General features: G+C 32.3%; 1 long non-coding RNA gene across 1 annotated transcript; it reads left to right on the forward strand.

Moving 5' to 3' along the window:
- The first annotated feature begins 202 nt into the window (after positions 1-202).
- Positions 203-12686, forward strand: LOC141410760 (uncharacterized). The gene is made up of 4 exons (XR_012435545.1): positions 203-528; positions 1733-1819; positions 5545-5752; positions 12425-12686. It is a non-coding gene; the product is annotated as an uncharacterized lncRNA (long non-coding RNA).
- The last annotated feature ends 419 nt before the right edge of the window (positions 12687-13105 follow it).

Genomic DNA, 13105 nt, shown 5'->3' on the forward strand with positions numbered 1-13105 from the left:
ACTGTATATATTCAAGTTGTCATATCAAAAAATATAGAATACTGTATGTGGAAATGTGCTAAAGACTACTATAATATTTTAATTATTCCTTAGGAAAGGAAATGTGTATTTAGTTTTATAATAAATATTGGAAAAAAAGTCAAGCAGGCGTCCTTTATTAAAGAGATTTGAACAAAGCATATTATTAATATAATCATGTCAAAATCCAAGCATAACAAAATAATAGCATATTAGCCACCTGCTAGTATCTACAATTTACTTGTAGCTGAGCAAAAATATTTTATTAAAGAAGTGATTGAGGCCAACTACAGAACAAAAAGATAAGGAAGAGAGTGATTAAGTCTAGTAGAGTCTAAGAGAAAAGAAATTAATGTGCTATCTAATCACTCAAGTATCTTTTCTTTTTCTAAGTTGTGTATATATAGCATTTGCAATTCTCTGCCTTAACGTTACCATTGAATTGGCATTAAAGTGAAGGAGACACTCAAATCTGCCATGACTTATTTCTACAATACAGAGAACAATGAGGTAAGTAAATGTTGATCTCGTAAAAAGATATATATTTTGGGTTAGGGTTGGGGCTGGTATAGGGTTTCTTACTCTGAAGAATAAGGAAGTAATTATAAATTACTCTTTAAAATTATGGGGATATATTACTGATACACCACATGTATATAGTCCTTTTAATTTATACTAAAATCACTTAAGCTTTTTCACATATATAACCTAATAAAATCTTCTTGTTGACATATGACTTTATAGATTTGTTTATCAAAAGAAATCACTGAATAACTTTCACATATATTATCTAGTAAAGTTCCAATTATTTTTCAAGAAGAATATTATAATTAGATCCTCACATACAAGAAAATGATACAAGATGCTAAGAGATTGTTTTCAAGTTACTGACTAGTTACCATCCAGTCCAGATTTTTGCTTAGTAGCTTCATTTCTGTCATGCATTCTTGGTTCATATTTAGTAATTAGCTATTCCAAACTATTATTATCAAGAATGGCAAAATCATATTCAGGTTTAAAGGCTGACTTTGGAATCCACAACTATAGCTGTGAACCCTTCTCATGCTCTTGCAGGATTTTCCAGGCAGTAGAATGAATGCCCAACAAATTCAAATCTACGTAAAGTAAAATGTATGTTTTCTACGTATCACCTCTGCATAACTACAGAGAACATGATTCACGAGACATGAAGGAGAGTTGGTTGACTTGCACATCCTGTTTATGACAGGGTCGCTGCTTTATTGGTTGTTGGTTAATGGCTGAGTTAGGTTAACCTACTGTCTTTGTTTTCCAACTCTGCCATCTTCTGGACATAATGAAAATGTCAAAACTTTCTTATTTGTGATGAAAATAGATTTTGACATTTAGGATGTTCTCTCATCATCTAATATTCAAACCAACAGTATGAAAGTTTATTTATTCTAATGGTAGTGATGATATCTTTAGTTTCTAAGGACCACCTAGAAAATTCACAACCAAAAATAGGAAGCACAGAGAAGAGGTCATGTGCTCATGGTCACAGAGCCACATAGGTCTTTTGATAGGTCTGGAATTTGGGCCATGGACTTCTGACTTCAAATTTCTGCTTCTTACGCTCACTTTCTTGTTCTAACACTTGCTCCTCATGTTTGAGAGAAACCCTAAGTCATTTAGGTCTGTGAAATGAAGTGGAGATACTTACTAGGACAAGTGAACTCATTTCTTTAAATTTCAGATTATTTCTCAAAGACTTGCTGCCAGAATCAAGTCAAGTGACATATAATTGAATACTGGGACAGTTACATACAATTTAACTTTTCTTGTAAGTATCAATAGTGATTTTAGTAGTAATAGTGATAGTAATTTATTTACATGATTTGATTTCATTTCTGTTCTAGAAAATGTTACTGAAATTTGTTTAACTTTCTATATGCAAAATTGTTGGTATATTTTACCTATAATTTTTTTCAAAAGAACAGTTTTAAAAAAATGCAGAACTTACCAGAACTGGACTATCATGATAAGCATTTTCCTTATTGTTATTCCATGGGTTCATAACTATCTGCAGTGGCTGATAGGCCTGACGATACAGGGGGAAGTAAAAATCCTGGTAAAATTGTTTGATTTTGTTCTGGAAGGAGAGAAATGAATCAATGTTTACATGAGTACTGAATACTCTGCATGGATCAGAGCATATCTGGACAAAATGAAATGAATTACATGTTGTTTAGATCACTTCTAAATTATGCCAAATTGACCAAGCAAAAGATATTTTTATGTAAAATTCACTGAAAAAGTGAATAAAATGAACTTTAGAATTGAAGAAATCAATCTTAGAAAAAATCTAGGATTCCAGGGGAAGTGAAGTTTTTATTGAGTGTGAAAAGCAAAATTGTGTTAAAAGGGAAGTTGAGGGCTATCGAGAAATCCGTCTCATTTTGTCATTTCTTTTTCATATCTGGTTGAAAAAGCTCGGACTTGGAGTCAGAGGTAGTTCTGTTTATATTCCCTTTACCCTGGGTGTTGCTGGGTGTCTCAGAGCAGCACTTGGGAGTCTTGTGTGAATTGACACATGCATAGTGGTTTGCATGATCATAGCAAGAGTGGGACAAGAGGTGAATTCTATTAGAAGCATTTAAGGCAATGTGTAAGAAAACTATTGGGCCATTAATTTTCTTTTTGTAAAAAGGTTTATTGTAGAGATCTTGTTTGGAATTGAGCAATATGAAGCTGTTCTATTACAAAAAATTTGGAATGGATTCTCCTGTATGTATAAAGTTAGTAATGATTGGTATCTTTTCATTCATTTTTGTCTTTCAAGATTTCTATTATATAATTTACATGCATTCCTTAACATCATGTTCACAAAAAGGCTGCAGAAGTAATGATATTAACTTCATTTTCAGTTAAGGGAAACAGAACTTGGTCAAGTAACAACTTGGGGAACTGAAGTTGAAAACAAATCTGCCTGACTCCAAATCTTGCCATCTTTCCTTGCAGTGCATAGGTTGCATGACCATATGTGGTTCACAAAGGCTTTGGCCTTAGCTTATCAACCCCCGTTGTTAATTCAAGGACTAGCTGAATGACTAATTAATTACTGATTATGTGATATTACAGTGATGTCTTGAGTAAATCAATCACATTAATTTTTTTCTTAGGTTTGTAAACTCTTTTAATTTTAACTTGATTGTTTTTCTGAAAGGTAACTCTATATCTATTTATTAATATTTACATATTATGGTAACTATAGGAAAAAGTAATATCATAAATTTGATGTTAAATATTTTACTGAGAAGAAATGAAGTGATCATTTGGAAGAGAAAGAATTAGAAAATGTAATTTTCCAACTTTTAAATGAAGTAATAAACAGTGTGAAAAACTTACCAGCTCTTTTACATTGACCTTTTCTTCTTCAGTCTGCTTATTTTTCTGTTTAAAAACAAAGTATGTCAGAGAAATACAAAATGAAAATGTTACTAATGATGTTAACTAATTGAATTATAGGTCAGGCCTTGTGCTTCAAGTCTTTAATCCCAGGTACTCAGGAGTGAGAGATTAGGATTGGGCGAAAAGTTAACAAGAACCCCATCTCAACTAACAAGCTGGGTGTGGCAGGTGAGCCTGTGGTCCCAGATAGGGAGGAGGCCATAGGTAGGAGTACCATGGTTCAAGATTATCCACGGTCAAAACCAAGAGACCTTATCAGAAAAATAACTAAGGCAAATCTTCATCTCAAAGTAGCAAAAACACCATGTGTTTCTTATTATCTTTTATGTTTTTTCTTCAACAAAAGTAAAGAACAAGAGGGAGGAACATGTTCTGCCTGGAGGCAGGGGTGGGGAGCGTGGGGGGAGGTGACCCAAATAATGTATACACATGTAAGTAAATGCAAAAATGATAAAATAAAATAAAAAATAAATAAATAAAATCCAGTTTGGGAAAAAAAAATAGCTAAAGCACAAAAAGGGCTGGAAGTGTGGCTCAAGTAGTAAAGCACCTGCCTAGCAAGCCTAAGGCCCTGACTTCAGTGGCAACGTCAGCATTGCCAATGAAATAAAACAAAATCCAATTGCAATTACTTACTTCCTCAACTACTTCAGCAGATTCCTTAAAAAAAAAAAAAAAGAAGTAGTTAGTTGTTTTACTTGAATGGTACAGCAATGGTTATCATTAAATAATTTTAGCACAAATGTAGAGGCTATTATTCAAATATTCAGAGTCCAAGCCATGCACTAAGGTACTAAGTCATTTAAGAATTAAATACATTAAGATATTTATTAGAACTCTTTCTAACTCCCTGCCAACATAATAGCATGACTAGAATATGTTTCATTTTGAACACTATTCATTTTATTTTATTCAGACAATTTGTTCCATGGAATACAGGTAAGTGACAGAAATAAATAAATGAAAATACAATAAAAGCAAGAAGGGTCTGGTGAGGGATGAGGTAAACTAAAAGTCATATAGTCTTTGTTGAAGTGGCAGACATGGCCTAAGCTCTCAGTTTCAGACTGAGACTCACAATTAGAGAAATGCTGGGGCCCATTTCCAAAGACATGGGCAATGAAGAATTTAGGTGTCACCCAAAGTTACAAGGCTCTGGACCATGAACCATGGTGACATTGTTTGTTCTTTCAACATGTTCTTACAGCCTGGCTTTTCCAAACAACAGAAGGTGCTTCAGGTATTAGTGACCTATATAATTTCTAACTCAAACACTCTTTTGACTCCCTTAAAAACAGGTCTTGGACTGGGGATGGGGGCCCATACTTGCAGTCTTAACTACTTGGGAGACAGAGATAGGAGGATCATGTTTTGAGGCCAACTGTGAAAAAATGTTAGCAAGATTCTATCTCAGAAAATAAGCTGGGCATGTGGCTCAGGTTTGTAAGCTTGGAATCCCAGCTAAGCAGGAGTCATAGGTAAGAGGATTGTGGTCTGAGGCTGGCCTGGCAAAAATGGGAGACCTATATTTAAAAACCTCTAAAACAACAAGACCTGGGGAAGTGCCTTAAATGGTAGAGCACTTGCCTAGCAAGAGTGAAGCCCAGAGTTCAATTCCCACCAAATAAAAGAAAGAAAAAGAGAGGGAAAAAAAGGGGTTCTCAAAGTTAATGAATGTTAGTATCATCTCCAGGTCTTGCAAAATGTAGGTTACTCAGGCCCAGCCCAGAGTTTCTGATTCAGTAGGTCTGCTGCATAGCCAACATTTTTGTATTTCTAATAATTTTCCAGATGCTCTGGTGCTACTTATTTGAGAATCCAAGCCACCCCTATTTAAGAATGGTGCCTCCAGACAATACTAAGAGGGTTTCCAAAATGAATGTGTGATTAAGGCAGTTAAAAACCTCCTGACTTGGCACAAGCTTGACTCAAAACTCAATTTCCTATGTATTCACATATGCGATAGTGAACGGGGTAGAATAGAATAAATAATGCTTCTCATAATCAGAGTCAACTATAGCCATTCCCCAAATGATTTTGATCAAATATATAGTTTTCCTGCTTCCTCCTTTGAATATTTACATGTTTATTTCCTAGGAATTATCAAATTATTTTAGAACACCGGAAAGCCACTATTCCTTGAAAGTAATAATTATCTGACTACAAAAGGAACAATCTTACCTCACTAGATGATCTGCTAGAAGACTCCTTGATAAATAGAAATAAAAATGAGAGAAAAATATTTGGTGAAAAGATGGGAATGGAATCCTCAGTGCTATTCCTTGACTATCAGTAGTTGCTTTAGGTATGTATGTTGCATATTAACTACCTACTTAATCATTAGTATGAAAAATCATATTAAAATCAGGTTTCATTGGTACTTTGGACAACAACTGGGAGGGCTCAACATTATCTGTTATTTAAAAACAAGTGTGTCCATTGTGAGAATGACAGACTTAGGGGGATAAAATTAATGTAGGCAGAGTAAAGTTATAATTTTAAGGATATTATCTTCTGGTTTATTTAAATTCCCAAAGAATCAGCAACACAATGAAGCAATGGGCACATGAACTCAATAGACAGTTTACAAAGGAAGACACACAATTGACCCACTATATTCAATAACATACTCAATATCCCTGACCATAAAAGAAATGCAAATCAAAATTACAACCAGATTTCATATCACCCCAGTTAGAATGGCTATCATCAAGAACACACACAACGACAAATGTTGGTGAGGATGTAATGAAACAGGAATCCTTATACACTGTTGATGGGAATATAAATTATACTTCATTATGGGAAGCAGTCCTTAAAACTAAAAAAGGAACTGCCATACAATCTAGTGATAACACTGAGCAACACTATTCACAATGGCCAAGCTGTAGAAACAGCCCAGATGTTCTACAACTGATGAATGGATTAAGACAATGTGGTTAATATACACAATGGCTTATTATTCAGCCATAAACATTAATGAAATTATGTTATTTGCAGGTAAATGAATGCAACTGGAGATTATAATATTTATTTAAGTAAGCCAGGTTCAGAAAGGCAAAGGTTGCATATTTTCTCTCATTTGTGGAAGATAGACCCAAAAGATAAATGTATCCACAAATACATAATGTGGTCATATAATATGTTTTTAATACTGGACTGTTCAGTGAGACTAGGCAGAGATGGAAGACGAGAAGAGAGAGTGAGCAATAGCAAAATATATTGCATCTGTATAGGAAAATGACATAAGGAAACACACTGAGAGTGATTGAATAACAGGGAGTAAGGCGGTAAAGCATAAGGGAAAGTAATAACAAGGTTAATCTGATTAAAGTATAGTATGCTCAAAGGTGAAATACCATAATGAAACCTTTTAAAATGAATATACACTTAAAAATGAGGACAGTATTGTAAAACACGTCCTGTTAAGAGGTGGGTATTAGTTAGAAAGGGGAGGTAAATGGAGAGGATAAAGGAAGGTGAAAAATGCTCTATGTAGTTTATATACTTGTATGAACCGAAACAATGAAATATGTTGGAATTGTTTTAAGTAGAGCAGGGAGGCAGGATGAGGGAGAGAGATGGTGGGGGCAAACCCAACCAAGGTATATTGTAAGCATATGCAGAAATGTCACAACAAATCCCCCTATACAACTAACATAAGCTAATTAACATGTTTAAAAAATAAAAAAAGAATGTTCTAGATTTCCATAGGCTACTGCTAATATTTAATATTATGTATAAATACTGTCAATCAAATATAGTTCAGGTGAACAAAAAATGTCTCATCATTTCTTCTATTTTACTTGTAGTTTCCAAATTAAAAAAAAATTAGACATATTATCCCTGAAGCATTGTTTATAAATTAGTCTACTGAACATAAACAGAAAACTCATCATCCATAGAGAGACGCATAAGAGTGAACTTATTTTCACTCTATGAATTTGTATGAATTATATCTTAATTTCCCAAATGGTTAAACATGTTGGCAGTGGTGTATTGAAATGTTAGCACTTGAGGGAGAGATCTTTCCAGCAATACTCACTGTGGTATCCCAGGGCCTGGAATACTGTCATTAGATTAGTTCTTTTTCAATCAGTGTTTGTTAAATGAATGAATAAAAAGTTAACTTAAGCAGTACCAGTGCAATTAAAAAACTAAGTTCATATTTTAAAGTATATTGGAAAGCACATAGACAACCAAAACTGTAATTTTTATAGGGATTATGCAAAGTTTCTATTAAGACAAATATACTTAAGCTTAAAAGAAGAAACTTTGAAAAAAATATCAAATATTAACCTAAGTAATTAAAGTCACAAAGTTACTAGATTTCTATTCTTTGTGGGAACTAAATAGGGAAGTATTTAGTTGGGTAATTGGATCATATACAAATTAATATTCCTCAACTAAATTATTCATTGAATTAGGACAAATGCCTGTTTTCAACTTTTCTTCACATTGAATATATTTTTCATCAATGCTAATTTCAAGTTTACTCAAACTTATACCACACATTATGATGAGATTTGAAGTCAAAGTATTATAACCTAATGAATTTTGGAACTAGAATCATTTCAAAAACAAAATTGAGGTTTGTTCAAGTTTTGATTCAAGAAGGACTATTTGAATTTTTGGCAGTAAGTAATCCTTAGAATATCTAAAATGAGAGTCTAAGAAATCCAGAATTGGAAAGGTGAAGAGAAGGTGACAGACCATAAATAACTTTTTCAGAAAGATGATACTGTAAAAACATGGCTCACAAATGATCCACGAACATATTTTCCTGGGATATTCTCACATTATTGCACAGCAGTTAAGAAAAGGAAAACATCAGCTATTTGAACTGAGAGATGAAAAAATAGTAATCATGTGCATAAATGGGAAAGTAACTTATGAGTGACAGAAAATACATCTCAAGAATCAGTATAAAGACATTAATAAAGGAATTTTACCTGACTTGTTTGGAAGACCACGTTATTGTCCTGTTTATATTTCTAAAAAATAAATTACACTCATTTTGTAGGTATATAAAATGAAAAATTATTTTAAAATATATTTAATAAAGGAAGTTATGACTTACTTCTTGGCTGATGTTGACAGATTCCTTAGAAAAGGAAACAATAATGTGTTTTGATTATTTATTTATGAAGTCTTTATTCATAACACTCAAAGAAGTATCAATACATAGTCTTTATATAATAATTCAAGATAAAATACTTAACCTTTGCCTATATTATAGAGTAAATTTCACCAAAATTTTTACTTTCCATAGATAATTATACCATTATATTTTAGTTAAGTAATTTATTCTGCACTCTAAATTTACTGATGTGATAATCCTATTTCAAAAGTTTTGTAAATGCCAATAGCAAAAAAGAAGCATTATCTTTGTTCTCTGCATAGTTGTCTTTTTGTTCTTTAATTTTTAAATAAAACACATAGCTGGAGAATGGCACAATTCTTTGGAAATTTGTGTATCTGTTATTAACACATGACAAGAAGACATTCAAAATTTGGAACCCAATATAGATACAGATGTACATATACTCCCAGCTTCAGAAGTAGGTATAAGGGAGTCCCATCCATGCAACATGTGGGGTGCTTGCCATTACTCTTGTACCAATATCACAATTATTGGATGGCCAGTGAATCAGCAAGTAGAAAAGTACACAAATCTACTCCTTATACATTTTGACATGTATGTTTTTGTTATTCTCCTTGTATTATTTTTCGCAATGCTTGCACTTCAATTTTAATTTGATTCTTTATTGTTAGCATTACTGATCCCAAAAAATGAGACTAACAGAGAACAAATTATGTTCAGTTAGGTACCAGAATTTGTCTTCATAGTGAAGTACCTTACCTCACTGGAAGAAAACTGCTTTATCTCCTGTATAAATATTAAAACACACACAAATTAAACTTTCATGGCTTATTTAAAATGAAAATAATGTACAATATAAGTCTAATTGGAATTGTCACTATGAATCCGCCCTGCATAATGAATATATCCTAATAAAAATTTATAATGAAAAGATCTGTAAAATAATAAAAAATAAAATAAAATGCTAAGGTGAATCTCTGTTGCTACTGCTTAATGACAGGTAAATTTTTTTAAAAATTGACTGCTTCTTGAGCAAACTTAGCAGAATAGAGCTTCCTTTGAAAAATTATCTCAGATTCACATATAATCAGTAAACAATGATTTCACTGCTCTGAAGTTCCCAGGAAAACTGTGACATAGTACCTTTGAATATCTTGATCTATATCATCTATTATAAATATTATTATTACATCCTCACTAGGTTTTTTGACAAATAAGTTAAATCATACCTAGACCTACTGATTCAATCCTCTATCACATGAACTTATTTTGCATTTTGTTATCATTATTTCTGAACTATTTTTATCAACAATGGTAAAATTCTGTAACTTTGGTCACAGCTGGCTTTGGAATCCCAAACTATAATGATGAGCTTTCTTACATTTCCATAGTACACTGGGCAGTGCCAACTTTTATTGCACCATATCATGAAGGATGAATTTCCCCTTTCCCCTTTATCTATAGCCTCTGCAATACCACATTTGTAGAATGTTTGTTCACCTTCATATTCTTGGTAAGGTGGAGACAATATTCTTATTGATCATCGATTGTCAGGTCACATCTTTAGTCTCTAGTCATTACTGCCAATGCCTGCATCTTTTGCATGTAGTAAAAGGTTCACTATTTTCATATATTTAAGTAAGAATCAATACCATTGTGTGCCCTGTGTACTTACATGCTTTGCCAGAGCAACAGCCAAAAGGCAGGTGAAGATAAAGAACTTCATAGTTACTTATCCTGTAAAAGCACATTCAGAACATCAATAATAGATTTCATCTTCTAAAAGTTTCATATTCTGTCATTTATTTTCCTATTATTATTTTATATCACATGATGAGAAAAAGGAAATGACAATGAATAAGAGCAGGTACTTTTGAGAATTTCATTAATATAAATATACATATCACAATGAATTTTAAGAGATATTTTTCCAACAGGGCATAAATTAAAGACTTCCTTGTTAAATGTGGAAGGTTCATTCAGATATAGTCATTTCCTAGGATTAATCCCTATTAGTGGATATTTTGTAAGAATAATTATTGGAATGACAAAATATAACAGGAATTCCTTTTTAAGTCAGAGTTCAGGTAGGCAAAAACATGCAGCTTGGATCCTTTACAAAAAGAAGTAGCTGGTGGAAACAATACCAGGCTGGGAGTCAAGAGCCCTGCTACTTCCATCTCTACACCAAATTGATGGCTGAATTATAAGCAAGTCACTGAGTGCCACTATACCTCATGCAGTATGCATAACCAATGTGACATGAGTATATAGTTCCTGGAATCACTCAGTCAAACCAACCTCTACTTCTGAAGCTATAAGCAAGCCCATAAGATTTTCTGACTACCTCTTTTCCCTATGCTTTAAGTTAAAATGGAAGTAAAGTTAACATAATATATTTTGATATATTTTACATACTTAAAATGAACTTTTAAGGTATATTTTTAATTTTTACCTGAATGATACCAAACATGTTTGTGAATCACATCTATGTGATTATAAAGGATATGTATACAGAGGCATTAAATAATAATAATAACATATAGCTGAGAATATGTTCATCAGTAAATGAAAACCTGCTCAGATGAAAATTATATTTTCATACATATAATATACATAGGACCTATTTCACATAGGTAAAGCTTTGTTAAAAATTGTAAGGAATATTTCATTGCCTTTTGTTAAATATTTGATGTAAATACGTTTTACATGACTGTTTTCCAATCAATTTTACTTAGACATAGTATCTTACATATGTGTAACAAGTTGAAACAAGGAAAAATTTTTGTTCTTAATGAGACATGCTCTTAACATGATTGGAAAAGAAATTTACCAAGAAATTGCTATATGACAATCACTCTGATAGACATTTTATAGTATTATCTATAATATTCAGAATAAGTATATGATATGACTATGTATTTTTTCTCTGATTTCCAGATAAAGAAAGTGATCCAAGTGCCACAAAGTAAGAAGTTGCCAGATTTCTAGAAACCAGATTATTTTGATCCTGACTTCAGAATAAAACTTGGCACTTCATGAGACAGTATAGCAATAAAGTTTCCAGTATCTAGATATTAACTGTATTAAAAATAGAAAATAAATCATATCTATGTTAATAAAATAAAAATTTTCAAGCAATTTATAGTATACTTGCATTAGCACTTGCATTAAGTAATCTAACTCTCTTTGTGCAGGATAGTATTAATAGATTTTGAAATATTTTTTCACAGGTGCATGCTATAGCAGAAAGAATATGTGAAATGTTACCTTGTTTCCCAAATGGAAGACCAAAGGGGTAGGCAGCAGATGATGTTCCATGGGTCATCTTAATACTATTTAAACCTTGTCCCTCCATGATATGATAATTCTGTGGTTTCAAATACCTAAAAAGTTCATTGAATTCTAAGAAGTCTCTATGATTAGAAATTTTTTTTCCTATTTTTGTTCCATAGATTCCAAGGAGTGCTTTAACAAAGCTTGATTGATAACATGAGAATAAGATTATAATATAAAATGGCTATCTGTATTTCGAGTACCTATTCCATGAACTAGTTTTTTGATTCAAGATAAGATTTTTTTATATTTCCTTTCTCTTATCAGATCTTGTACAACAGATACTCTCTTTGCCTCAGTCACACTCTTTCCTGAGTGCAACATGAAATTTTATGTCTGTGATTCCTCCCATTGGTATCAACCCCCTCGCCACCCCCACAGGCAGGACTAGTTCCACACTACTCTTTTCAGATGTTGTTAAAAATAGCTATGTATATATGTATAAAAATAGCTATGTATATATGTATTATAGCCCAAATTGGGTCATCTGTTTTTCTTCTTTCCACCCTAATCTCTTTCTTATGGTGGTTTCAACAGGTTTAAAAATTCTATATACAAAGGAATTTTATTCAGCCACACACAAAGAAGAGTGAAATTTTGTTATTTGCATGAAGATAGATGGTGTTGAAGAACATTACATTAAGTGAAGTCAGTCAGGTTCAGAAGACCAAAAGCTACATGTTTTCTCCCATTTGAGGAATACAGACCTCATACTAATACAACAACATTATGAAAAACAGATCACGCCAAGGGGAGGTCACATAGGAGAAGGAGAGTAAAAGAAGGAAGTGAAGAAGGTGAGTATGGGTGATGTACTGTCTATATAAGACTGAATACGGAATTTTCAAACTTAATGAATTCCTATGTCTTTCGTAAGTTCAGTTTAAAATTTGAATACAGCCGTAAGATATCCTGCAAATTTTCTACAAACACAATTATATTGCTTTGTCAAATTATTTAGAGTACAAGAAGTTATAAAATTATATGTAGGTATGTGTTCACATATAATCATATTTGGTTTAACAAATAATTACTAAAAACCTAGTATATACTAGGAATTCTACACAGTTTAAATAAAGCCATGGACAAAAGAAAATTCCATACTTCATAGTATTTATATTCTGATTGGAAGGCAGATATAACAAACATGATAATTAAGTGTAAATGTAGTTGGTTTGATAGTGATAAGTTCTTTTTCTCCTTTTATTATTTTTACAT

Source organism: Castor canadensis, chromosome 9 (genome assembly GCF_047511655.1).
Source record: "Castor canadensis chromosome 9, mCasCan1.hap1v2, whole genome shotgun sequence".
NCBI classification, from domain to species: Eukaryota; Metazoa; Chordata; class Mammalia; order Rodentia; family Castoridae; genus Castor; species Castor canadensis.